Source organism: Anomaloglossus baeobatrachus, unplaced genomic scaffold (genome assembly GCF_048569485.1).
Source record: "Anomaloglossus baeobatrachus isolate aAnoBae1 unplaced genomic scaffold, aAnoBae1.hap1 Scaffold_3278, whole genome shotgun sequence".
Lineage (NCBI taxonomy): Eukaryota > Metazoa > Chordata > Amphibia > Anura > Aromobatidae > Anomaloglossus > Anomaloglossus baeobatrachus.
Window position 1 is genome coordinate 1 of NW_027442663.1, and position 22,121 is coordinate 22,121.

The 22,121-nt window shown below is 46.3% G+C and overlaps 14 non-coding genes across 14 annotated transcripts; all 14 read right to left on the reverse strand.

Moving 5' to 3' along the window:
* Nucleotides 1–948: 948 nt before the first annotated feature.
* LOC142270454 (U2 spliceosomal RNA) lies at nt 949–1,139 on the reverse strand. Its single transcript, XR_012735746.1, has one exon. It is a non-coding gene; the product is annotated as a U2 spliceosomal RNA (small nuclear RNA).
* Nucleotides 1,140–2,526: 1,387 nt separating this feature from the next.
* LOC142270470 (U2 spliceosomal RNA) lies at nt 2,527–2,717 on the reverse strand. Its single transcript, XR_012735757.1, has one exon. It is a non-coding gene; the product is annotated as a U2 spliceosomal RNA (small nuclear RNA).
* A 1,388-nt stretch (nt 2,718–4,105) lies between these two features.
* LOC142270482 (U2 spliceosomal RNA) lies at nt 4,106–4,296 on the reverse strand. The gene has a single exon (XR_012735768.1). It is a non-coding gene; the product is annotated as a U2 spliceosomal RNA (small nuclear RNA).
* A 1,387-nt stretch (nt 4,297–5,683) lies between these two features.
* Nucleotides 5,684–5,874, reverse strand: LOC142270494 (U2 spliceosomal RNA). Its single transcript, XR_012735779.1, has one exon. It is a non-coding gene; the product is annotated as a U2 spliceosomal RNA (small nuclear RNA).
* Nucleotides 5,875–7,261: 1,387 nt separating this feature from the next.
* Nucleotides 7,262–7,452, reverse strand: LOC142270506 (U2 spliceosomal RNA). Its single transcript, XR_012735790.1, has one exon. It is a non-coding gene; the product is annotated as a U2 spliceosomal RNA (small nuclear RNA).
* Nucleotides 7,453–8,839: 1,387 nt separating this feature from the next.
* On the reverse strand, nt 8,840–9,030 carry LOC142270459 (U2 spliceosomal RNA). Its single transcript, XR_012735747.1, has one exon. It is a non-coding gene; the product is annotated as a U2 spliceosomal RNA (small nuclear RNA).
* A 1,387-nt stretch (nt 9,031–10,417) lies between these two features.
* Nucleotides 10,418–10,608, reverse strand: LOC142270460 (U2 spliceosomal RNA). The gene has a single exon (XR_012735748.1). It is a non-coding gene; the product is annotated as a U2 spliceosomal RNA (small nuclear RNA).
* A 1,387-nt stretch (nt 10,609–11,995) lies between these two features.
* Nucleotides 11,996–12,186, reverse strand: LOC142270461 (U2 spliceosomal RNA). Its single transcript, XR_012735749.1, has one exon. It is a non-coding gene; the product is annotated as a U2 spliceosomal RNA (small nuclear RNA).
* Nucleotides 12,187–13,573: 1,387 nt separating this feature from the next.
* On the reverse strand, nt 13,574–13,764 carry LOC142270462 (U2 spliceosomal RNA). The gene has a single exon (XR_012735750.1). It is a non-coding gene; the product is annotated as a U2 spliceosomal RNA (small nuclear RNA).
* Nucleotides 13,765–15,151: 1,387 nt separating this feature from the next.
* LOC142270463 (U2 spliceosomal RNA) lies at nt 15,152–15,342 on the reverse strand. Its single transcript, XR_012735751.1, has one exon. It is a non-coding gene; the product is annotated as a U2 spliceosomal RNA (small nuclear RNA).
* A 1,387-nt stretch (nt 15,343–16,729) lies between these two features.
* Nucleotides 16,730–16,920, reverse strand: LOC142270464 (U2 spliceosomal RNA). Its single transcript, XR_012735752.1, has one exon. It is a non-coding gene; the product is annotated as a U2 spliceosomal RNA (small nuclear RNA).
* A 1,388-nt stretch (nt 16,921–18,308) lies between these two features.
* Nucleotides 18,309–18,499, reverse strand: LOC142270465 (U2 spliceosomal RNA). Its single transcript, XR_012735753.1, has one exon. It is a non-coding gene; the product is annotated as a U2 spliceosomal RNA (small nuclear RNA).
* Nucleotides 18,500–19,886: 1,387 nt separating this feature from the next.
* On the reverse strand, nt 19,887–20,077 carry LOC142270466 (U2 spliceosomal RNA). The gene has a single exon (XR_012735754.1). It is a non-coding gene; the product is annotated as a U2 spliceosomal RNA (small nuclear RNA).
* Nucleotides 20,078–21,464: 1,387 nt separating this feature from the next.
* Nucleotides 21,465–21,655, reverse strand: LOC142270467 (U2 spliceosomal RNA). Its single transcript, XR_012735755.1, has one exon. It is a non-coding gene; the product is annotated as a U2 spliceosomal RNA (small nuclear RNA).
* Between the last annotated feature and the right edge of the window lie 466 nt (nt 21,656–22,121).

Sequence of the window (22,121 nt, forward strand, 5' to 3'; positions counted from 1 at the left end):
CCTACCACCCGGGAAAAAAAGAGATTGCCCCCTCCTTCCACTAGCCCACCCTCCCACCCAAAGAACAACTTCTTCTGCGCAGCTTGTTTTCTAGGCAGCAGCGCTATTGTGATGTCATCGGGGGGCATTGTGACAAGCCGCCAGTGTTCCGTCTCTTCATGTTGTGCACAGTTCAAACGGAAAATACATCAACAGGCAGACTACAGAAAAGCTTACTATCAAAGGTTAGAGGGGGGCTTTCTCAGAGGGCTTTTTACAGTTTTTCTATTCCCAATTAGCCGTTTAAGTGTACTTATTGAAAGTAGTAATTCTTTCATAGGCCGCCCTTTCTTAGTATTTGACGTTCCTTATATTGCGGTATGAGGCTTCGCAGTAGGTTGCAAACATTCATCACCCATGACTGTCCCCAATTGAGCTCAGAAGCTCAATGTCTATCATGACCTCTCTTTTAGAATGTCCAAGAGCAAGCAAACTATTCCTCCAGGAGAGGGCGCCAACAGACTACTAAAGAGATCATCATTACTCAAAGAAAACCCCAAAAACCAATGCATGATAGGAATAAACAGGTAACTTTCTTTGGAGTGGAAGCGGAGAGATCGCACCAGATGCCAATTCTAGATGTTATCACACCTGTGGTCACTGCAGCAGCAGGTGAATCCACTTTGTCCAAAAGGGATCTATTCCATTCAATTGCAAATGATCTAGATAAGACAGAGAACTGCAGCACGGGGACATAGCCGAGTTGGTCAGGTTGAGTGGTGATGAGTTTGCTATTTGGATGAATAAAGAAAGTCAAAAGTGTGAAAGATAAAAAACAAAAGGAGGAAGTGTGAAAAGTGAATGGGCCAAATTGAGGTGCATATGAAGACGTATGCTTTCTTCCAATTCATTAAATCGGGCTAATATGAATCAGGTGAATTGAGTTCTGCTTTTGGAAACTGGGTTAAGAAGGGGTGCACCGTTCCTGGAGGTACTGCAATACCAGGTCAATGCGTGGAGTGGACAGAGCAAGCTCTTTTTCCATCTCCCTGTTCTAAAAATCCATTTAATATATGGTCCCCAGATAGGGGACGTATCAGATATTAAACTGATAAGAACAGATACTACACTTGATCTTAGCCAAAAGGCCGAGAAGCGATAACCAGAATTGGTTTGGGCCTCGAGTGGCACCCTGGCCTATGCCGGACACATCTTAGGGAGAGAGAGCGAGAGGGAGACAAACCCACGCCTACACAAGACATTTTGTCACCCAAGCCAACCCTTGAAAAGGCTGCTTTGCAGAGCCAAAACAAGAAGAATGGTGCGTTTTGCAGCCGCCGCCCACTGCAATGAATCTGAATAACTCCTCCTTTAGGGCGCAAGCAACTCCCCTCCCCCTTGCAGTCTTTCCAATTCACGATACAAAAAGACGGACAGGACAGGTTGCCTGACTTTCCGTCACTGCCACCCTTTGCCATCCTTACCCGTAGAAAGCCCTTTCATCATCCCCAAACCCTAATCTTTTCCCTTTCCTTCCCAGCCCCCAAACCCTGCCCTCTGTACCTTTCTCACCACCCGCTTCCCTTCTCCTGTCATCCCCCTACCACCCGGGAAAAAAAGAGATTGCCCCCTCCTTCCACTAGCCCACCCTCCCACCCAAAGAACAACTTCTTCTGCGCAGCTTGTTTTCTAGGCAGCAGCGCTATTGTGATGTCATCGGGGGGCATTGTGACAAGCCGCCAGTGTTCCGTCTCTTCATGTTGTGCACAGTTCAAACGGAAAATACATCAACAGGCAGACTACAGAAAAGCTTACTATCAAAGGTTAGAGGGGGGCTTTCTCAGAGGGCTTTTTACAGTTTTTCTATTCCCAATTAGCCGTTTAAGTGTACTTATTGAAAGTAGTAATTCTTTCATAGGCCGCCCTTTCTTAGTATTTGACGTTCCTTATATTGCGGTATGAGGCTTCGCAGTAGGTTGCAAACATTCATCACCCATGACTGTCCCCAATTGAGCTCAGAAGCTCAATGTCTATCATGACCTCTCTTTTAGAATGTCCAAGAGCAAGCAAACTATTCCTCCAGGAGAGGGCGCCAACAGACTACTAAAGAGATCATCATTACTCAAAGAAAACCCCAAAAACCAATGCATGATAGGAATAAACAGGTAACTTTCTTTGGAGTGGAAGCGGAGAGATCGCACCAGATGCCAATTCTAGATGTTATCACACCTGTGGTCACTGCAGCAGCAGGTGAATCCACTTTGTCCAAAAGGGATCTATTCCATTCAATTGCAAATGATCTAGATAAGACAGAGAACTGCAGCACGGGGACATAGCCGAGTTGGTCAGGTTGAGTGGTGATGAGTTTGCTATTTGGATGAATAAAGAAAGTCAAAAGTGTGAAAGATAAAAAACAAAAGGAGGAAGTGTGAAAAGTGAATGGGCCAAATTGAGGTGCATATGAAGACGTATGCTTTCTTCCAATTCATTAAATCGGGCTAATATGAATCAGGTGAATTGAGTTCTGCTTTTGGAAACTGGGTTAAGAAGGGGTGCACCGTTCCTGGAGGTACTGCAATACCAGGTCAATGCGTGGAGTGGACAGAGCAAGCTCTTTTTCCATCTCCCTGTTCTAAAAATCCATTTAATATATGGTCCCCAGATAGGGGACGTATCAGATATTAAACTGATAAGAACAGATACTACACTTGATCTTAGCCAAAAGGCCGAGAAGCGATAACCAGAATTGGTTTGGGCCTCGAGTGGCACCCTGGCCTATGCCGGACACATCTTAGGGAGAGAGAGCGAGAGGGAGACAAACCCACGCCTACACAAGACATTTTGTCACCCAAGCCAACCCTTGAAAAGGCTGCTTTGCAGAGCCAAAACAAGAAGAATGGTGCGTTTTGCAGCCGCCGCCCACTGCAATGAATCTGAATAACTCCTCCTTTAGGGCGCAAGCAACTCCCCTCCCCCTTGCAGTCTTTCCAATTCACGATACAAAAAGACGGACAGGACAGGTTGCCTGACTTTCCGTCACTGCCACCCTTTGCCATCCTTACCCGTGAGAAAGCCCTTTCATCATCCCCAAACCCTAATCTTTTCCCTTTCCTTCCCAGCCCCCAAACCCTGCCCTCTGTACCTTTCTCACCACCCGCTTCCCTTCTCCTGTCATCCCCCTACCACCCGGGAAAAAAAGAGATTGCCCCCTCCTTCCACTAGCCCACCCTCCCACCCAAAGAACAACTTCTTCTGCGCAGCTTGTTTTCTAGGCAGCAGCGCTATTGTGATGTCATCGGGGGGCATTGTGACAAGCCGCCAGTGTTCCGTCTCTTCATGTTGTGCACAGTTCAAACGGAAAATACATCAACAGGCAGACTACAGAAAAGCTTACTATCAAAGGTTAGAGGGGGGCTTTCTCAGAGGGCTTTTTACAGTTTTTCTATTCCCAATTAGCCGTTTAAGTGTACTTATTGAAAGTAGTAATTCTTTCATAGGCCGCCCTTTCTTAGTATTTGACGTTCCTTATATTGCGGTATGAGGCTTCGCAGTAGGTTGCAAACATTCATCACCCATGACTGTCCCCAATTGAGCTCAGAAGCTCAATGTCTATCATGACCTCTCTTTTAGAATGTCCAAGAGCAAGCAAACTATTCCTCCAGGAGAGGGCGCCAACAGACTACTAAAGAGATCATCATTACTCAAAGAAAACCCCAAAAACCAATGCATGATAGGAATAAACAGGTAACTTTCTTTGGAGTGGAAGCGGAGAGATCGCACCAGATGCCAATTCTAGATGTTATCACACCTGTGGTCACTGCAGCAGCAGGTGAATCCACTTTGTCCAAAAGGGATCTATTCCATTCAATTGCAAATGATCTAGATAAGACAGAGAACTGCAGCACGGGGACATAGCCGAGTTGGTCAGGTTGAGTGGTGATGAGTTTGCTATTTGGATGAATAAAGAAAGTCAAAAGTGTGAAAGATAAAAAACAAAAGGAGGAAGTGTGAAAAGTGAATGGGCCAAATTGAGGTGCATATGAAGACGTATGCTTTCTTCCAATTCATTAAATCGGGCTAATATGAATCAGGTGAATTGAGTTCTGCTTTTGGAAACTGGGTTAAGAAGGGGTGCACCGTTCCTGGAGGTACTGCAATACCAGGTCAATGCGTGGAGTGGACAGAGCAAGCTCTTTTTCCATCTCCCTGTTCTAAAAATCCATTTAATATATGGTCCCCAGATAGGGGACGTATCAGATATTAAACTGATAAGAACAGATACTACACTTGATCTTAGCCAAAAGGCCGAGAAGCGATAACCAGAATTGGTTTGGGCCTCGAGTGGCACCCTGGCCTATGCCGGACACATCTTAGGGAGAGAGAGCGAGAGGGAGACAAACCCACGCCTACACAAGACATTTTGTCACCCAAGCCAACCCTTGAAAAGGCTGCTTTGCAGAGCCAAAACAAGAAGAATGGTGCGTTTTGCAGCCGCCGCCCACTGCAATGAATCTGAATAACTCCTCCTTTAGGGCGCAAGCAACTCCCCTCCCCCTTGCAGTCTTTCCAATTCACGATACAAAAAGACGGACAGGACAGGTTGCCTGACTTTCCGTCACTGCCACCCTTTGCCATCCTTACCCGTAGAAAGCCCTTTCATCATCCCCAAACCCTAATCTTTTCCCTTTCCTTCCCAGCCCCCAAACCCTGCCCTCTGTACCTTTCTCACCACCCGCTTCCCTTCTCCTGTCATCCCCCTACCACCCGGGAAAAAAAGAGATTGCCCCCTCCTTCCACTAGCCCACCCTCCCACCCAAAGAACAACTTCTTCTGCGCAGCTTGTTTTCTAGGCAGCAGCGCTATTGTGATGTCATCGGGGGGCATTGTGACAAGCCGCCAGTGTTCCGTCTCTTCATGTTGTGCACAGTTCAAACGGAAAATACATCAACAGGCAGACTACAGAAAAGCTTACTATCAAAGGTTAGAGGGGGGCTTTCTCAGAGGGCTTTTTACAGTTTTTCTATTCCCAATTAGCCGTTTAAGTGTACTTATTGAAAGTAGTAATTCTTTCATAGGCCGCCCTTTCTTAGTATTTGACGTTCCTTATATTGCGGTATGAGGCTTCGCAGTAGGTTGCAAACATTCATCACCCATGACTGTCCCCAATTGAGCTCAGAAGCTCAATGTCTATCATGACCTCTCTTTTAGAATGTCCAAGAGCAAGCAAACTATTCCTCCAGGAGAGGGCGCCAACAGACTACTAAAGAGATCATCATTACTCAAAGAAAACCCCAAAAACCAATGCATGATAGGAATAAACAGGTAACTTTCTTTGGAGTGGAAGCGGAGAGATCGCACCAGATGCCAATTCTAGATGTTATCACACCTGTGGTCACTGCAGCAGCAGGTGAATCCACTTTGTCCAAAAGGGATCTATTCCATTCAATTGCAAATGATCTAGATAAGACAGAGAACTGCAGCACGGGGACATAGCCGAGTTGGTCAGGTTGAGTGGTGATGAGTTTGCTATTTGGATGAATAAAGAAAGTCAAAAGTGTGAAAGATAAAAAACAAAAGGAGGAAGTGTGAAAAGTGAATGGGCCAAATTGAGGTGCATATGAAGACGTATGCTTTCTTCCAATTCATTAAATCGGGCTAATATGAATCAGGTGAATTGAGTTCTGCTTTTGGAAACTGGGTTAAGAAGGGGTGCACCGTTCCTGGAGGTACTGCAATACCAGGTCAATGCGTGGAGTGGACAGAGCAAGCTCTTTTTCCATCTCCCTGTTCTAAAAATCCATTTAATATATGGTCCCCAGATAGGGGACGTATCAGATATTAAACTGATAAGAACAGATACTACACTTGATCTTAGCCAAAAGGCCGAGAAGCGATAACCAGAATTGGTTTGGGCCTCGAGTGGCACCCTGGCCTATGCCGGACACATCTTAGGGAGAGAGAGCGAGAGGGAGACAAACCCACGCCTACACAAGACATTTTGTCACCCAAGCCAACCCTTGAAAAGGCTGCTTTGCAGAGCCAAAACAAGAAGAATGGTGCGTTTTGCAGCCGCCGCCCACTGCAATGAATCTGAATAACTCCTCCTTTAGGGCGCAAGCAACTCCCCTCCCCCTTGCAGTCTTTCCAATTCACGATACAAAAAGACGGACAGGACAGGTTGCCTGACTTTCCGTCACTGCCACCCTTTGCCATCCTTACCCGTAGAAAGCCCTTTCATCATCCCCAAACCCTAATCTTTTCCCTTTCCTTCCCAGCCCCCAAACCCTGCCCTCTGTACCTTTCTCACCACCCGCTTCCCTTCTCCTGTCATCCCCCTACCACCCGGGAAAAAAAGAGATTGCCCCCTCCTTCCACTAGCCCACCCTCCCACCCAAAGAACAACTTCTTCTGCGCAGCTTGTTTTCTAGGCAGCAGCGCTATTGTGATGTCATCGGGGGGCATTGTGACAAGCCGCCAGTGTTCCGTCTCTTCATGTTGTGCACAGTTCAAACGGAAAATACATCAACAGGCAGACTACAGAAAAGCTTACTATCAAAGGTTAGAGGGGGGCTTTCTCAGAGGGCTTTTTACAGTTTTTCTATTCCCAATTAGCCGTTTAAGTGTACTTATTGAAAGTAGTAATTCTTTCATAGGCCGCCCTTTCTTAGTATTTGACGTTCCTTATATTGCGGTATGAGGCTTCGCAGTAGGTTGCAAACATTCATCACCCATGACTGTCCCCAATTGAGCTCAGAAGCTCAATGTCTATCATGACCTCTCTTTTAGAATGTCCAAGAGCAAGCAAACTATTCCTCCAGGAGAGGGCGCCAACAGACTACTAAAGAGATCATCATTACTCAAAGAAAACCCCAAAAACCAATGCATGATAGGAATAAACAGGTAACTTTCTTTGGAGTGGAAGCGGAGAGATCGCACCAGATGCCAATTCTAGATGTTATCACACCTGTGGTCACTGCAGCAGCAGGTGAATCCACTTTGTCCAAAAGGGATCTATTCCATTCAATTGCAAATGATCTAGATAAGACAGAGAACTGCAGCACGGGGACATAGCCGAGTTGGTCAGGTTGAGTGGTGATGAGTTTGCTATTTGGATGAATAAAGAAAGTCAAAAGTGTGAAAGATAAAAAACAAAAGGAGGAAGTGTGAAAAGTGAATGGGCCAAATTGAGGTGCATATGAAGACGTATGCTTTCTTCCAATTCATTAAATCGGGCTAATATGAATCAGGTGAATTGAGTTCTGCTTTTGGAAACTGGGTTAAGAAGGGGTGCACCGTTCCTGGAGGTACTGCAATACCAGGTCAATGCGTGGAGTGGACAGAGCAAGCTCTTTTTCCATCTCCCTGTTCTAAAAATCCATTTAATATATGGTCCCCAGATAGGGGACGTATCAGATATTAAACTGATAAGAACAGATACTACACTTGATCTTAGCCAAAAGGCCGAGAAGCGATAACCAGAATTGGTTTGGGCCTCGAGTGGCACCCTGGCCTATGCCGGACACATCTTAGGGAGAGAGAGCGAGAGGGAGACAAACCCACGCCTACACAAGACATTTTGTCACCCAAGCCAACCCTTGAAAAGGCTGCTTTGCAGAGCCAAAACAAGAAGAATGGTGCGTTTTGCAGCCGCCGCCCACTGCAATGAATCTGAATAACTCCTCCTTTAGGGCGCAAGCAACTCCCCTCCCCCTTGCAGTCTTTCCAATTCACGATACAAAAAGACGGACAGGACAGGTTGCCTGACTTTCCGTCACTGCCACCCTTTGCCATCCTTACCCGTAGAAAGCCCTTTCATCATCCCCAAACCCTAATCTTTTCCCTTTCCTTCCCAGCCCCCAAACCCTGCCCTCTGTACCTTTCTCACCACCCGCTTCCCTTCTCCTGTCATCCCCCTACCACCCGGGAAAAAAAGAGATTGCCCCCTCCTTCCACTAGCCCACCCTCCCACCCAAAGAACAACTTCTTCTGCGCAGCTTGTTTTCTAGGCAGCAGCGCTATTGTGATGTCATCGGGGGGCATTGTGACAAGCCGCCAGTGTTCCGTCTCTTCATGTTGTGCACAGTTCAAACGGAAAATACATCAACAGGCAGACTACAGAAAAGCTTACTATCAAAGGTTAGAGGGGGGCTTTCTCAGAGGGCTTTTTACAGTTTTTCTATTCCCAATTAGCCGTTTAAGTGTACTTATTGAAAGTAGTAATTCTTTCATAGGCCGCCCTTTCTTAGTATTTGACGTTCCTTATATTGCGGTATGAGGCTTCGCAGTAGGTTGCAAACATTCATCACCCATGACTGTCCCCAATTGAGCTCAGAAGCTCAATGTCTATCATGACCTCTCTTTTAGAATGTCCAAGAGCAAGCAAACTATTCCTCCAGGAGAGGGCGCCAACAGACTACTAAAGAGATCATCATTACTCAAAGAAAACCCCAAAAACCAATGCATGATAGGAATAAACAGGTAACTTTCTTTGGAGTGGAAGCGGAGAGATCGCACCAGATGCCAATTCTAGATGTTATCACACCTGTGGTCACTGCAGCAGCAGGTGAATCCACTTTGTCCAAAAGGGATCTATTCCATTCAATTGCAAATGATCTAGATAAGACAGAGAACTGCAGCACGGGGACATAGCCGAGTTGGTCAGGTTGAGTGGTGATGAGTTTGCTATTTGGATGAATAAAGAAAGTCAAAAGTGTGAAAGATAAAAAACAAAAGGAGGAAGTGTGAAAAGTGAATGGGCCAAATTGAGGTGCATATGAAGACGTATGCTTTCTTCCAATTCATTAAATCGGGCTAATATGAATCAGGTGAATTGAGTTCTGCTTTTGGAAACTGGGTTAAGAAGGGGTGCACCGTTCCTGGAGGTACTGCAATACCAGGTCAATGCGTGGAGTGGACAGAGCAAGCTCTTTTTCCATCTCCCTGTTCTAAAAATCCATTTAATATATGGTCCCCAGATAGGGGACGTATCAGATATTAAACTGATAAGAACAGATACTACACTTGATCTTAGCCAAAAGGCCGAGAAGCGATAACCAGAATTGGTTTGGGCCTCGAGTGGCACCCTGGCCTATGCCGGACACATCTTAGGGAGAGAGAGCGAGAGGGAGACAAACCCACGCCTACACAAGACATTTTGTCACCCAAGCCAACCCTTGAAAAGGCTGCTTTGCAGAGCCAAAACAAGAAGAATGGTGCGTTTTGCAGCCGCCGCCCACTGCAATGAATCTGAATAACTCCTCCTTTAGGGCGCAAGCAACTCCCCTCCCCCTTGCAGTCTTTCCAATTCACGATACAAAAAGACGGACAGGACAGGTTGCCTGACTTTCCGTCACTGCCACCCTTTGCCATCCTTACCCGTAGAAAGCCCTTTCATCATCCCCAAACCCTAATCTTTTCCCTTTCCTTCCCAGCCCCCAAACCCTGCCCTCTGTACCTTTCTCACCACCCGCTTCCCTTCTCCTGTCATCCCCCTACCACCCGGGAAAAAAAGAGATTGCCCCCTCCTTCCACTAGCCCACCCTCCCACCCAAAGAACAACTTCTTCTGCGCAGCTTGTTTTCTAGGCAGCAGCGCTATTGTGATGTCATCGGGGGGCATTGTGACAAGCCGCCAGTGTTCCGTCTCTTCATGTTGTGCACAGTTCAAACGGAAAATACATCAACAGGCAGACTACAGAAAAGCTTACTATCAAAGGTTAGAGGGGGGCTTTCTCAGAGGGCTTTTTACAGTTTTTCTATTCCCAATTAGCCGTTTAAGTGTACTTATTGAAAGTAGTAATTCTTTCATAGGCCGCCCTTTCTTAGTATTTGACGTTCCTTATATTGCGGTATGAGGCTTCGCAGTAGGTTGCAAACATTCATCACCCATGACTGTCCCCAATTGAGCTCAGAAGCTCAATGTCTATCATGACCTCTCTTTTAGAATGTCCAAGAGCAAGCAAACTATTCCTCCAGGAGAGGGCGCCAACAGACTACTAAAGAGATCATCATTACTCAAAGAAAACCCCAAAAACCAATGCATGATAGGAATAAACAGGTAACTTTCTTTGGAGTGGAAGCGGAGAGATCGCACCAGATGCCAATTCTAGATGTTATCACACCTGTGGTCACTGCAGCAGCAGGTGAATCCACTTTGTCCAAAAGGGATCTATTCCATTCAATTGCAAATGATCTAGATAAGACAGAGAACTGCAGCACGGGGACATAGCCGAGTTGGTCAGGTTGAGTGGTGATGAGTTTGCTATTTGGATGAATAAAGAAAGTCAAAAGTGTGAAAGATAAAAAACAAAAGGAGGAAGTGTGAAAAGTGAATGGGCCAAATTGAGGTGCATATGAAGACGTATGCTTTCTTCCAATTCATTAAATCGGGCTAATATGAATCAGGTGAATTGAGTTCTGCTTTTGGAAACTGGGTTAAGAAGGGGTGCACCGTTCCTGGAGGTACTGCAATACCAGGTCAATGCGTGGAGTGGACAGAGCAAGCTCTTTTTCCATCTCCCTGTTCTAAAAATCCATTTAATATATGGTCCCCAGATAGGGGACGTATCAGATATTAAACTGATAAGAACAGATACTACACTTGATCTTAGCCAAAAGGCCGAGAAGCGATAACCAGAATTGGTTTGGGCCTCGAGTGGCACCCTGGCCTATGCCGGACACATCTTAGGGAGAGAGAGCGAGAGGGAGACAAACCCACGCCTACACAAGACATTTTGTCACCCAAGCCAACCCTTGAAAAGGCTGCTTTGCAGAGCCAAAACAAGAAGAATGGTGCGTTTTGCAGCCGCCGCCCACTGCAATGAATCTGAATAACTCCTCCTTTAGGGCGCAAGCAACTCCCCTCCCCCTTGCAGTCTTTCCAATTCACGATACAAAAAGACGGACAGGACAGGTTGCCTGACTTTCCGTCACTGCCACCCTTTGCCATCCTTACCCGTAGAAAGCCCTTTCATCATCCCCAAACCCTAATCTTTTCCCTTTCCTTCCCAGCCCCCAAACCCTGCCCTCTGTACCTTTCTCACCACCCGCTTCCCTTCTCCTGTCATCCCCCTACCACCCGGGAAAAAAAGAGATTGCCCCCTCCTTCCACTAGCCCACCCTCCCACCCAAAGAACAACTTCTTCTGCGCAGCTTGTTTTCTAGGCAGCAGCGCTATTGTGATGTCATCGGGGGGCATTGTGACAAGCCGCCAGTGTTCCGTCTCTTCATGTTGTGCACAGTTCAAACGGAAAATACATCAACAGGCAGACTACAGAAAAGCTTACTATCAAAGGTTAGAGGGGGGCTTTCTCAGAGGGCTTTTTACAGTTTTTCTATTCCCAATTAGCCGTTTAAGTGTACTTATTGAAAGTAGTAATTCTTTCATAGGCCGCCCTTTCTTAGTATTTGACGTTCCTTATATTGCGGTATGAGGCTTCGCAGTAGGTTGCAAACATTCATCACCCATGACTGTCCCCAATTGAGCTCAGAAGCTCAATGTCTATCATGACCTCTCTTTTAGAATGTCCAAGAGCAAGCAAACTATTCCTCCAGGAGAGGGCGCCAACAGACTACTAAAGAGATCATCATTACTCAAAGAAAACCCCAAAAACCAATGCATGATAGGAATAAACAGGTAACTTTCTTTGGAGTGGAAGCGGAGAGATCGCACCAGATGCCAATTCTAGATGTTATCACACCTGTGGTCACTGCAGCAGCAGGTGAATCCACTTTGTCCAAAAGGGATCTATTCCATTCAATTGCAAATGATCTAGATAAGACAGAGAACTGCAGCACGGGGACATAGCCGAGTTGGTCAGGTTGAGTGGTGATGAGTTTGCTATTTGGATGAATAAAGAAAGTCAAAAGTGTGAAAGATAAAAAACAAAAGGAGGAAGTGTGAAAAGTGAATGGGCCAAATTGAGGTGCATATGAAGACGTATGCTTTCTTCCAATTCATTAAATCGGGCTAATATGAATCAGGTGAATTGAGTTCTGCTTTTGGAAACTGGGTTAAGAAGGGGTGCACCGTTCCTGGAGGTACTGCAATACCAGGTCAATGCGTGGAGTGGACAGAGCAAGCTCTTTTTCCATCTCCCTGTTCTAAAAATCCATTTAATATATGGTCCCCAGATAGGGGACGTATCAGATATTAAACTGATAAGAACAGATACTACACTTGATCTTAGCCAAAAGGCCGAGAAGCGATAACCAGAATTGGTTTGGGCCTCGAGTGGCACCCTGGCCTATGCCGGACACATCTTAGGGAGAGAGAGCGAGAGGGAGACAAACCCACGCCTACACAAGACATTTTGTCACCCAAGCCAACCCTTGAAAAGGCTGCTTTGCAGAGCCAAAACAAGAAGAATGGTGCGTTTTGCAGCCGCCGCCCACTGCAATGAATCTGAATAACTCCTCCTTTAGGGCGCAAGCAACTCCCCTCCCCCTTGCAGTCTTTCCAATTCACGATACAAAAAGACGGACAGGACAGGTTGCCTGACTTTCCGTCACTGCCACCCTTTGCCATCCTTACCCGTAGAAAGCCCTTTCATCATCCCCAAACCCTAATCTTTTCCCTTTCCTTCCCAGCCCCCAAACCCTGCCCTCTGTACCTTTCTCACCACCCGCTTCCCTTCTCCTGTCATCCCCCTACCACCCGGGAAAAAAAGAGATTGCCCCCTCCTTCCACTAGCCCACCCTCCCACCCAAAGAACAACTTCTTCTGCGCAGCTTGTTTTCTAGGCAGCAGCGCTATTGTGATGTCATCGGGGGGCATTGTGACAAGCCGCCAGTGTTCCGTCTCTTCATGTTGTGCACAGTTCAAACGGAAAATACATCAACAGGCAGACTACAGAAAAGCTTACTATCAAAGGTTAGAGGGGGGCTTTCTCAGAGGGCTTTTTACAGTTTTTCTATTCCCAATTAGCCGTTTAAGTGTACTTATTGAAAGTAGTAATTCTTTCATAGGCCGCCCTTTCTTAGTATTTGACGTTCCTTATATTGCGGTATGAGGCTTCGCAGTAGGTTGCAAACATTCATCACCCATGACTGTCCCCAATTGAGCTCAGAAGCTCAATGTCTATCATGACCTCTCTTTTAGAATGTCCAAGAGCAAGCAAACTATTCCTCCAGGAGAGGGCGCCAACAGACTACTAAAGAGATCATCATTACTCAAAGAAAACCCCAAAAACCAATGCATGATAGGAATAAACAGGTAACTTTCTTTGGAGTGGAAGCGGAGAGATCGCACCAGATGCCAATTCTAGATGTTATCACACCTGTGGTCACTGCAGCAGCAGGTGAATCCACTTTGTCCAAAAGGGATCTATTCCATTCAATTGCAAATGATCTAGATAAGACAGAGAACTGCAGCACGGGGACATAGCCGAGTTGGTCAGGTTGAGTGGTGATGAGTTTGCTATTTGGATGAATAAAGAAAGTCAAAAGTGTGAAAGATAAAAAACAAAAGGAGGAAGTGTGAAAAGTGAATGGGCCAAATTGAGGTGCATATGAAGACGTATGCTTTCTTCCAATTCATTAAATCGGGCTAATATGAATCAGGTGAATTGAGTTCTGCTTTTGGAAACTGGGTTAAGAAGGGGTGCACCGTTCCTGGAGGTACTGCAATACCAGGTCAATGCGTGGAGTGGACAGAGCAAGCTCTTTTTCCATCTCCCTGTTCTAAAAATCCATTTAATATATGGTCCCCAGATAGGGGACGTATCAGATATTAAACTGATAAGAACAGATACTACACTTGATCTTAGCCAAAAGGCCGAGAAGCGATAACCAGAATTGGTTTGGGCCTCGAGTGGCACCCTGGCCTATGCCGGACACATCTTAGGGAGAGAGAGCGAGAGGGAGACAAACCCACGCCTACACAAGACATTTTGTCACCCAAGCCAACCCTTGAAAAGGCTGCTTTGCAGAGCCAAAACAAGAAGAATGGTGCGTTTTGCAGCCGCCGCCCACTGCAATGAATCTGAATAACTCCTCCTTTAGGGCGCAAGCAACTCCCCTCCCCCTTGCAGTCTTTCCAATTCACGATACAAAAAGACGGACAGGACAGGTTGCCTGACTTTCCGTCACTGCCACCCTTTGCCATCCTTACCCGTAGAAAGCCCTTTCATCATCCCCAAACCCTAATCTTTTCCCTTTCCTTCCCAGCCCCCAAACCCTGCCCTCTGTACCTTTCTCACCACCCGCTTCCCTTCTCCTGTCATCCCCCTACCACCCGGGAAAAAAAGAGATTGCCCCCTCCTTCCACTAGCCCACCCTCCCACCCAAAGAACAACTTCTTCTGCGCAGCTTGTTTTCTAGGCAGCAGCGCTATTGTGATGTCATCGGGGGGCATTGTGACAAGCCGCCAGTGTTCCGTCTCTTCATGTTGTGCACAGTTCAAACGGAAAATACATCAACAGGCAGACTACAGAAAAGCTTACTATCAAAGGTTAGAGGGGGGCTTTCTCAGAGGGCTTTTTACAGTTTTTCTATTCCCAATTAGCCGTTTAAGTGTACTTATTGAAAGTAGTAATTCTTTCATAGGCCGCCCTTTCTTAGTATTTGACGTTCCTTATATTGCGGTATGAGGCTTCGCAGTAGGTTGCAAACATTCATCACCCATGACTGTCCCCAATTGAGCTCAGAAGCTCAATGTCTATCATGACCTCTCTTTTAGAATGTCCAAGAGCAAGCAAACTATTCCTCCAGGAGAGGGCGCCAACAGACTACTAAAGAGATCATCATTACTCAAAGAAAACCCCAAAAACCAATGCATGATAGGAATAAACAGGTAACTTTCTTTGGAGTGGAAGCGGAGAGATCGCACCAGATGCCAATTCTAGATGTTATCACACCTGTGGTCACTGCAGCAGCAGGTGAATCCACTTTGTCCAAAAGGGATCTATTCCATTCAATTGCAAATGATCTAGATAAGACAGAGAACTGCAGCACGGGGACATAGCCGAGTTGGTCAGGTTGAGTGGTGATGAGTTTGCTATTTGGATGAATAAAGAAAGTCAAAAGTGTGAAAGATAAAAAACAAAAGGAGGAAGTGTGAAAAGTGAATGGGCCAAATTGAGGTGCATATGAAGACGTATGCTTTCTTCCAATTCATTAAATCGGGCTAATATGAATCAGGTGAATTGAGTTCTGCTTTTGGAAACTGGGTTAAGAAGGGGTGCACCGTTCCTGGAGGTACTGCAATACCAGGTCAATGCGTGGAGTGGACAGAGCAAGCTCTTTTTCCATCTCCCTGTTCTAAAAATCCATTTAATATATGGTCCCCAGATAGGGGACGTATCAGATATTAAACTGATAAGAACAGATACTACACTTGATCTTAGCCAAAAGGCCGAGAAGCGATAACCAGAATTGGTTTGGGCCTCGAGTGGCACCCTGGCCTATGCCGGACACATCTTAGGGAGAGAGAGCGAGAGGGAGACAAACCCACGCCTACACAAGACATTTTGTCACCCAAGCCAACCCTTGAAAAGGCTGCTTTGCAGAGCCAAAACAAGAAGAATGGTGCGTTTTGCAGCCGCCGCCCACTGCAATGAATCTGAATAACTCCTCCTTTAGGGCGCAAGCAACTCCCCTCCCCCTTGCAGTCTTTCCAATTCACGATACAAAAAGACGGACAGGACAGGTTGCCTGACTTTCCGTCACTGCCACCCTTTGCCATCCTTACCCGTAGAAAGCCCTTTCATCATCCCCAAACCCTAATCTTTTCCCTTTCCTTCCCAGCCCCCAAACCCTGCCCTCTGTACCTTTCTCACCACCCGCTTCCCTTCTCCTGTCATCCCCCTACCACCCGGGAAAAAAAGAGATTGCCCCCTCCTTCCACTAGCCCACCCTCCCACCCAAAGAACAACTTCTTCTGCGCAGCTTGTTTTCTAGGCAGCAGCGCTATTGTGATGTCATCGGGGGGCATTGTGACAAGCCGCCAGTGTTCCGTCTCTTCATGTTGTGCACAGTTCAAACGGAAAATACATCAACAGGCAGACTACAGAAAAGCTTACTATCAAAGGTTAGAGGGGGGCTTTCTCAGAGGGCTTTTTACAGTTTTTCTATTCCCAATTAGCCGTTTAAGTGTACTTATTGAAAGTAGTAATTCTTTCATAGGCCGCCCTTTCTTAGTATTTGACGTTCCTTATATTGCGGTATGAGGCTTCGCAGTAGGTTGCAAACATTCATCACCCATGACTGTCCCCAATTGAGCTCAGAAGCTCAATGTCTATCATGACCTCTCTTTTAGAATGTCCAAGAGCAAGCAAACTATTCCTCCAGGAGAGGGCGCCAACAGACTACTAAAGAGATCATCATTACTCAAAGAAAACCCCAAAAACCAATGCATGATAGGAATAAACAGGTAACTTTCTTTGGAGTGGAAGCGGAGAGATCGCACCAGATGCCAATTCTAGATGTTATCACACCTGTGGTCACTGCAGCAGCAGGTGAATCCACTTTGTCCAAAAGGGATCTATTCCATTCAATTGCAAATGATCTAGATAAGACAGAGAACTGCAGCACGGGGACATAGCCGAGTTGGTCAGGTTGAGTGGTGATGAGTTTGCTATTTGGATGAATAAAGAAAGTCAAAAGTGTGAAAGATAAAAAACAAAAGGAGGAAGTGTGAAAAGTGAATGGGCCAAATTGAGGTGCATATGAAGACGTATGCTTTCTTCCAATTCATTAAATCGGGCTAATATGAATCAGGTGAATTGAGTTCTGCTTTTGGAAACTGGGTTAAGAAGGGGTGCACCGTTCCTGGAGGTACTGCAATACCAGGTCAATGCGTGGAGTGGACAGAGCAAGCTCTTTTTCCATCTCCCTGTTCTAAAAATCCATTTAATATATGGTCCCCAGATAGGGGACGTATCAGATATTAAACTGATAAGAACAGATACTACACTTGATCTTAGCCAAAAGGCCGAGAAGCGATAACCAGAATTGGTTTGGGCCTCGAGTGGCACCCTGGCCTATGCCGGACACATCTTAGGGAGAGAGAGCGAGAGGGAGACAAACCCACGCCTACACAAGACATTTTGTCACCCAAGCCAACCCTTGAAAAGGCTGCTTTGCAGAGCCAAAACAAGAAGAATGGTGCGTTTTGCAGCCGCCGCCCACTGCAATGAATCTGAATAACTCCTCCTTTAGGGCGCAAGCAACTCCCCTCCCCCTTGCAGTCTTTCCAATTCACGATACAAAAAGACGGACAGGACAGGTTGCCTGACTTTCCGTCACTGCCACCCTTTGCCATCCTTACCCGTAGAAAGCCCTTTCATCATCCCCAAACCCTAATCTTTTCCCTTTCCTTCCCAGCCCCCAAACCCTGCCCTCTGTACCTTTCTCACCACCCGCTTCCCTTCTCCTGTCATCCCCCTACCACCCGGGAAAAAAAGAGATTGCCCCCTCCTTCCACTAGCCCACCCTCCCACCCAAAGAACAACTTCTTCTGCGCAGCTTGTTTTCTAGGCAGCAGCGCTATTGTGATGTCATCGGGGGGCATTGTGACAAGCCGCCAGTGTTCCGTCTCTTCATGTTGTGCACAGTTCAAACGGAAAATACATCAACAGGCAGACTACAGAAAAGCTTACTATCAAAGGTTAGAGGGGGGCTTTCTCAGAGGGCTTTTTACAGTTTTTCTATTCCCAATTAGCCGTTTAAGTGTACTTATTGAAAGTAGTAATTCTTTCATAGGCCGCCCTTTCTTAGTATTTGACGTTCCTTATATTGCGGTATGAGGCTTCGCAGTAGGTTGCAAACATTCATCACCCATGACTGTCCCCAATTGAGCTCAGAAGCTCAATGTCTATCATGACCTCTCTTTTAGAATGTCCAAGAGCAAGCAAACTATTCCTCCAGGAGAGGGCGCCAACAGACTACTAAAGAGATCATCATTACTCAAAGAAAACCCCAAAAACCAATGCATGATAGGAATAAACAGGTAACTTTCTTTGGAGTGGAAGCGGAGAGATCGCACCAGATGCCAATTCTAGATGTTATCACACCTGTGGTCACTGCAGCAGCAGGTGAATCCACTTTGTCCAAAAGGGATCTATTCCATTCAATTGCAAATGATCTAGATAAGACAGAGAACTGCAGCACGGGGACATAGCCGAGTTGGTCAGGTTGAGTGGTGATGAGTTTGCTATTTGGATGAATAAAGAAAGTCAAAAGTGTGAAAGATAAAAAACAAAAGGAGGAAGTGTGAAAAGTGAATGGGCCAAATTGAGGTGCATATGAAGACGTATGCTTTCTTCCAATTCATTAAATCGGGCTAATATGAATCAGTGTGAATTGAGTTCTGCTTTTGGAAACTGGGTTAAGAAGGGGTGCACCGTTCCTGGAGGTACTGCAATACCAGGTCAATGCGTGGAGTGGACAGAGCAAGCTCTTTTTCCATCTCCCTGTTCTAAAAATCCATTTAATATATGGTCCCCAGATAGGGGACGTATCAGATATTAAACTGATAAGAACAGATACTACACTTGATCTTAGCCAAAAGGCCGAGAAGCGATAACCAGAATTGGTTTGGGCCTCGAGTGGCACCCTGGCCTATGCCGGACACATCTTAGGGAGAGAGAGCGAGAGGGAGACAAACCCACGCCTACACAAGACATTTTGTCACCCAAGCCAACCCTTGAAAAGGCTGCTTTGCAGAGCCAAAACAAGAAGAATGGTGCGTTTTGCAGCCGCCGCCCACTGCAATGAATCTGAATAACTCCTCCTTTAGGGCGCAAGCAACTCCCCTCCCCCTTGCAGTCTTTCCAATTCACGATACAAAAAGACGGACAGGACAGGTTGCCTGACTTTCCGTCACTGCCACCCTTTGCCATCCTTACCCGTAGAAAGCCCTTTCATCATCCCCAAACCCTAATCTTTTCCCTTTCCTTCCCAGCCCCCAAACCCTGCCCTCTGTACCTTTCTCACCACCCGCTTCCCTTCTCCTGTCATCCCCCTACCACCCGGGAAAAAAAGAGATTGCCCCCTCCTTCCACTAGCCCACCCTCCCACCCAAAGAACAACTTCTTCTGCGCAGCTTGTTTTCTAGGCAGCAGCGCTATTGTGATGTCATCGGGGGGCATTGTGACAAGCCGCCAGTGTTCCGTCTCTTCATGTTGTGCACAGTTCAAACGGAAAATACATCAACAGGCAGACTACAGAAAAGCTTACTATCAAAGGTTAGAGGGGGGCTTTCTCAGAGGGCTTTTTACAGTTTTTCTATTCCCAATTAGCCGTTTAAGTGTACTTATTGAAAGTAGTAATTCTTTCATAGGCCGCCCTTTCTTAGTATTTGACGTTCCTTATATTGCGGTATGAGGCTTCGCAGTAGGTTGCAAACATTCATCACCCATGACTGTCCCCAATTGAGCTCAGAAGCTCAATGTCTATCATGACCTCTCTTTTAGAATGTCCAAGAGCAAGCAAACTATTCCTCCAGGAGAGGGCGCCAACAGACTACTAAAGAGATCATCATTACTCAAAGAAAACCCCAAAAACCAATGCATGATAGGAATAAACAGGTAACTTTCTTTGGAGTGGAAGCGGAGAGATCGCACCAGATGCCAATTCTAGATGTTATCACACCTGTGGTCACTGCAGCAGCAGGTGAATCCACTTTGTCCAAAAGGGATCTATTCCATTCAATTGCAAATGATCTAGATAAGACAGAGAACTGCAGCACGGGGACATAGCCGAGTTGGTCAGGTTGAGTGGTGATGAGTTTGCTATTTGGATGAATAAAGAAAGTCAAAAGTGTGAAAGATAAAAAACAAAAGGAGGAAGTGTGAAAAGTGAATGGGCCAAATTGAGGTGCATATGAAGACGTATGCTTTCTTCCAATTCATTAAATCGGGCTAATATGAATCAGGTGAATTGAGTTCTGCTTTTGGAAACTGGGTTAAGAAGGGGTGCACCGTTCCTGGAGGTACTGCAATACCAGGTCAATGCGTGGAGTGGACAGAGCAAGCTCTTTTTCCATCTCCCTGTTCTAAAAATCCATTTAATATATGGTCCCCAGATAGGGGACGTATCAGATATTAAACTGATAAGAACAGATACTACACTTGATCTTAGCCAAAAGGCCGAGAAGCGATAACCAGAATTGGTTTGGGCCTCGAGTGGCACCCTGGCCTATGCCGGACACATCTTAGGGAGAGAGAGCGAGAGGGAGACAAACCCACGCCTACACAAGACATTTTGTCACCCAAGCCAACCCTTGAAAAGGCTGCTTTGCAGAGCCAAAACAAGAAGAATGGTGCGTTTTGCAGCCGCCGCCCACTGCAATGAATCTGAATAACTCCTCCTTTAGGGCGCAAGCAACTCCCCTCCCCCTTGCAGTCTTTCCAATTCACGATACAAAAAGACGGACAGGACAGGTTGCCTGACTTTCCGTCACTGCCACCCTTTGCCATCCTTACCCGTAGAAAGCCCTTTCATCATCCCCAAACCCTAATCTTTTCCCTTTCCTTCCCAGCCCCCAAACCCTGCCCTCTGTACCTTTCTCACCACCCGCTTCCCTTCTCCTGTCATCCCCCTACCACCCGGGAAAAAAAGAGATTGCCCCCTCCTTCCACTAGCCCACCCTCCCACCCAAAGAACAACTTCTTCTGCGCAGCTTGTTTTCTAGGCAGCAGCGCTATTGTGATGTCATCGGGGGGCATTGTGACAAGCCGCCAGTGTTCCGTCTCTTCATGTTGTGCACAGTTCAAACGGAAAATACATCAACAGGCAGACTACAGAAAAGCTTACTATCAAAGGTTAGAGGGGGGCTTTCTCAGAGGGCTTTTTACAGTTTTTCTATTCCCAATTAGCCGTTTAAGTGTACTTATTGAAAGTAGTAATTCTTTCATAGGCCGCCCTTTCTTAGTATTTGACGTTCCTTATATTGCGGTATGAGGCTTCGCAGTAGGTTGCAAACATTCATCACCCATGACTGTCCCCAATTGAGCTCAGAAGCTCAATGTCTATCATGACCTCTCTTTTAGAATGTCCAAGAGCAAGCAAACTATTCCTCCAGGAGAGGGCGCCAACAGACTACTAAAGAGATCATCATTACTCAAAGAAAACCCCAAAAACCAATGCATGATAGGAATAAACAGGTAACTTTCTTTGGAGTGGAAGCGGAGAGATCGCACCAGATGCCAATTCTAGATGTTATCACACCTGTGGTCACTGCAGCAGCAGGTGAATCCACTTTGTCCAAAAGGGATCTATTCCATTCAATTGCAAATGATCTAGATAAGACAGAGAACTGCAGCACGGGGACATAGCCGAGTTGGTCAGGTTGAGTGGTGATGAGTTTGCTATTTGGATGAATAAAGAAAGTCAAAAGTGTGAAAGATAAAAAACAAAAGGAGGAAGTGTGAAAAGTGAATGGGCCAAATTGAGGTGCATATGAAGACGTATGCTTTCTTCCAATTCATTAAATCGGGCTAATATGAATCAGGTGAATTGAGTTCTGCTTTTGGAAACTGGGTTAAGAAGGGGTGCACCGTTCCTGGAGGTACTGCAATACCAGGTCAATGCGTGGAGTGGACAGAGCAAGCTCTTTTTCCATCTCCCTGTTCTAAAAATCCATTTAATATATGGTCCCCAGATAGGGGACGTATCAGATATTAAACTGATAAGAACAGATACTACACTTGATCTTAGCCAAAAGGCCGAGAAGCGATAACCAGAATTGGTTTGGGCCTCGAGTGGCACCCTGGCCTATGCCGGACACATCTTAGGGAGAGAGAGCGAGAGGGAGACAAACCCACGCCTACACAAGACATTTTGTCACCCAAGCCAACCCTTGAAAAGGCTGCTTTGCAGAGCCAAAACAAGAAGAATGGTGCGTTTTGCAGCCGCCGCCCACTGCAATGAATCTGAATAACTCCTCCTTTAGGGCGCAAGCAACTCCCCTCCCCCTTGCAGTCTTTCCAATTCACGATACAAAAAGACGGACAGGACAGGTTGCCTGACTTTCCGTCACTGCCACCCTTTGCCATCCTTACCCGTAGAAAGCCCTTTCATCATCCCCAAACCCTAATCTTTTCCCTTTCCTTCCCAGCCCCCAAACCCTGCCCTCTGTACCTTTCTCACCACCCGCTTCCCTTCTCCTGTCATCCCCCTACCACCCGGGAAAAAAAGAGATTG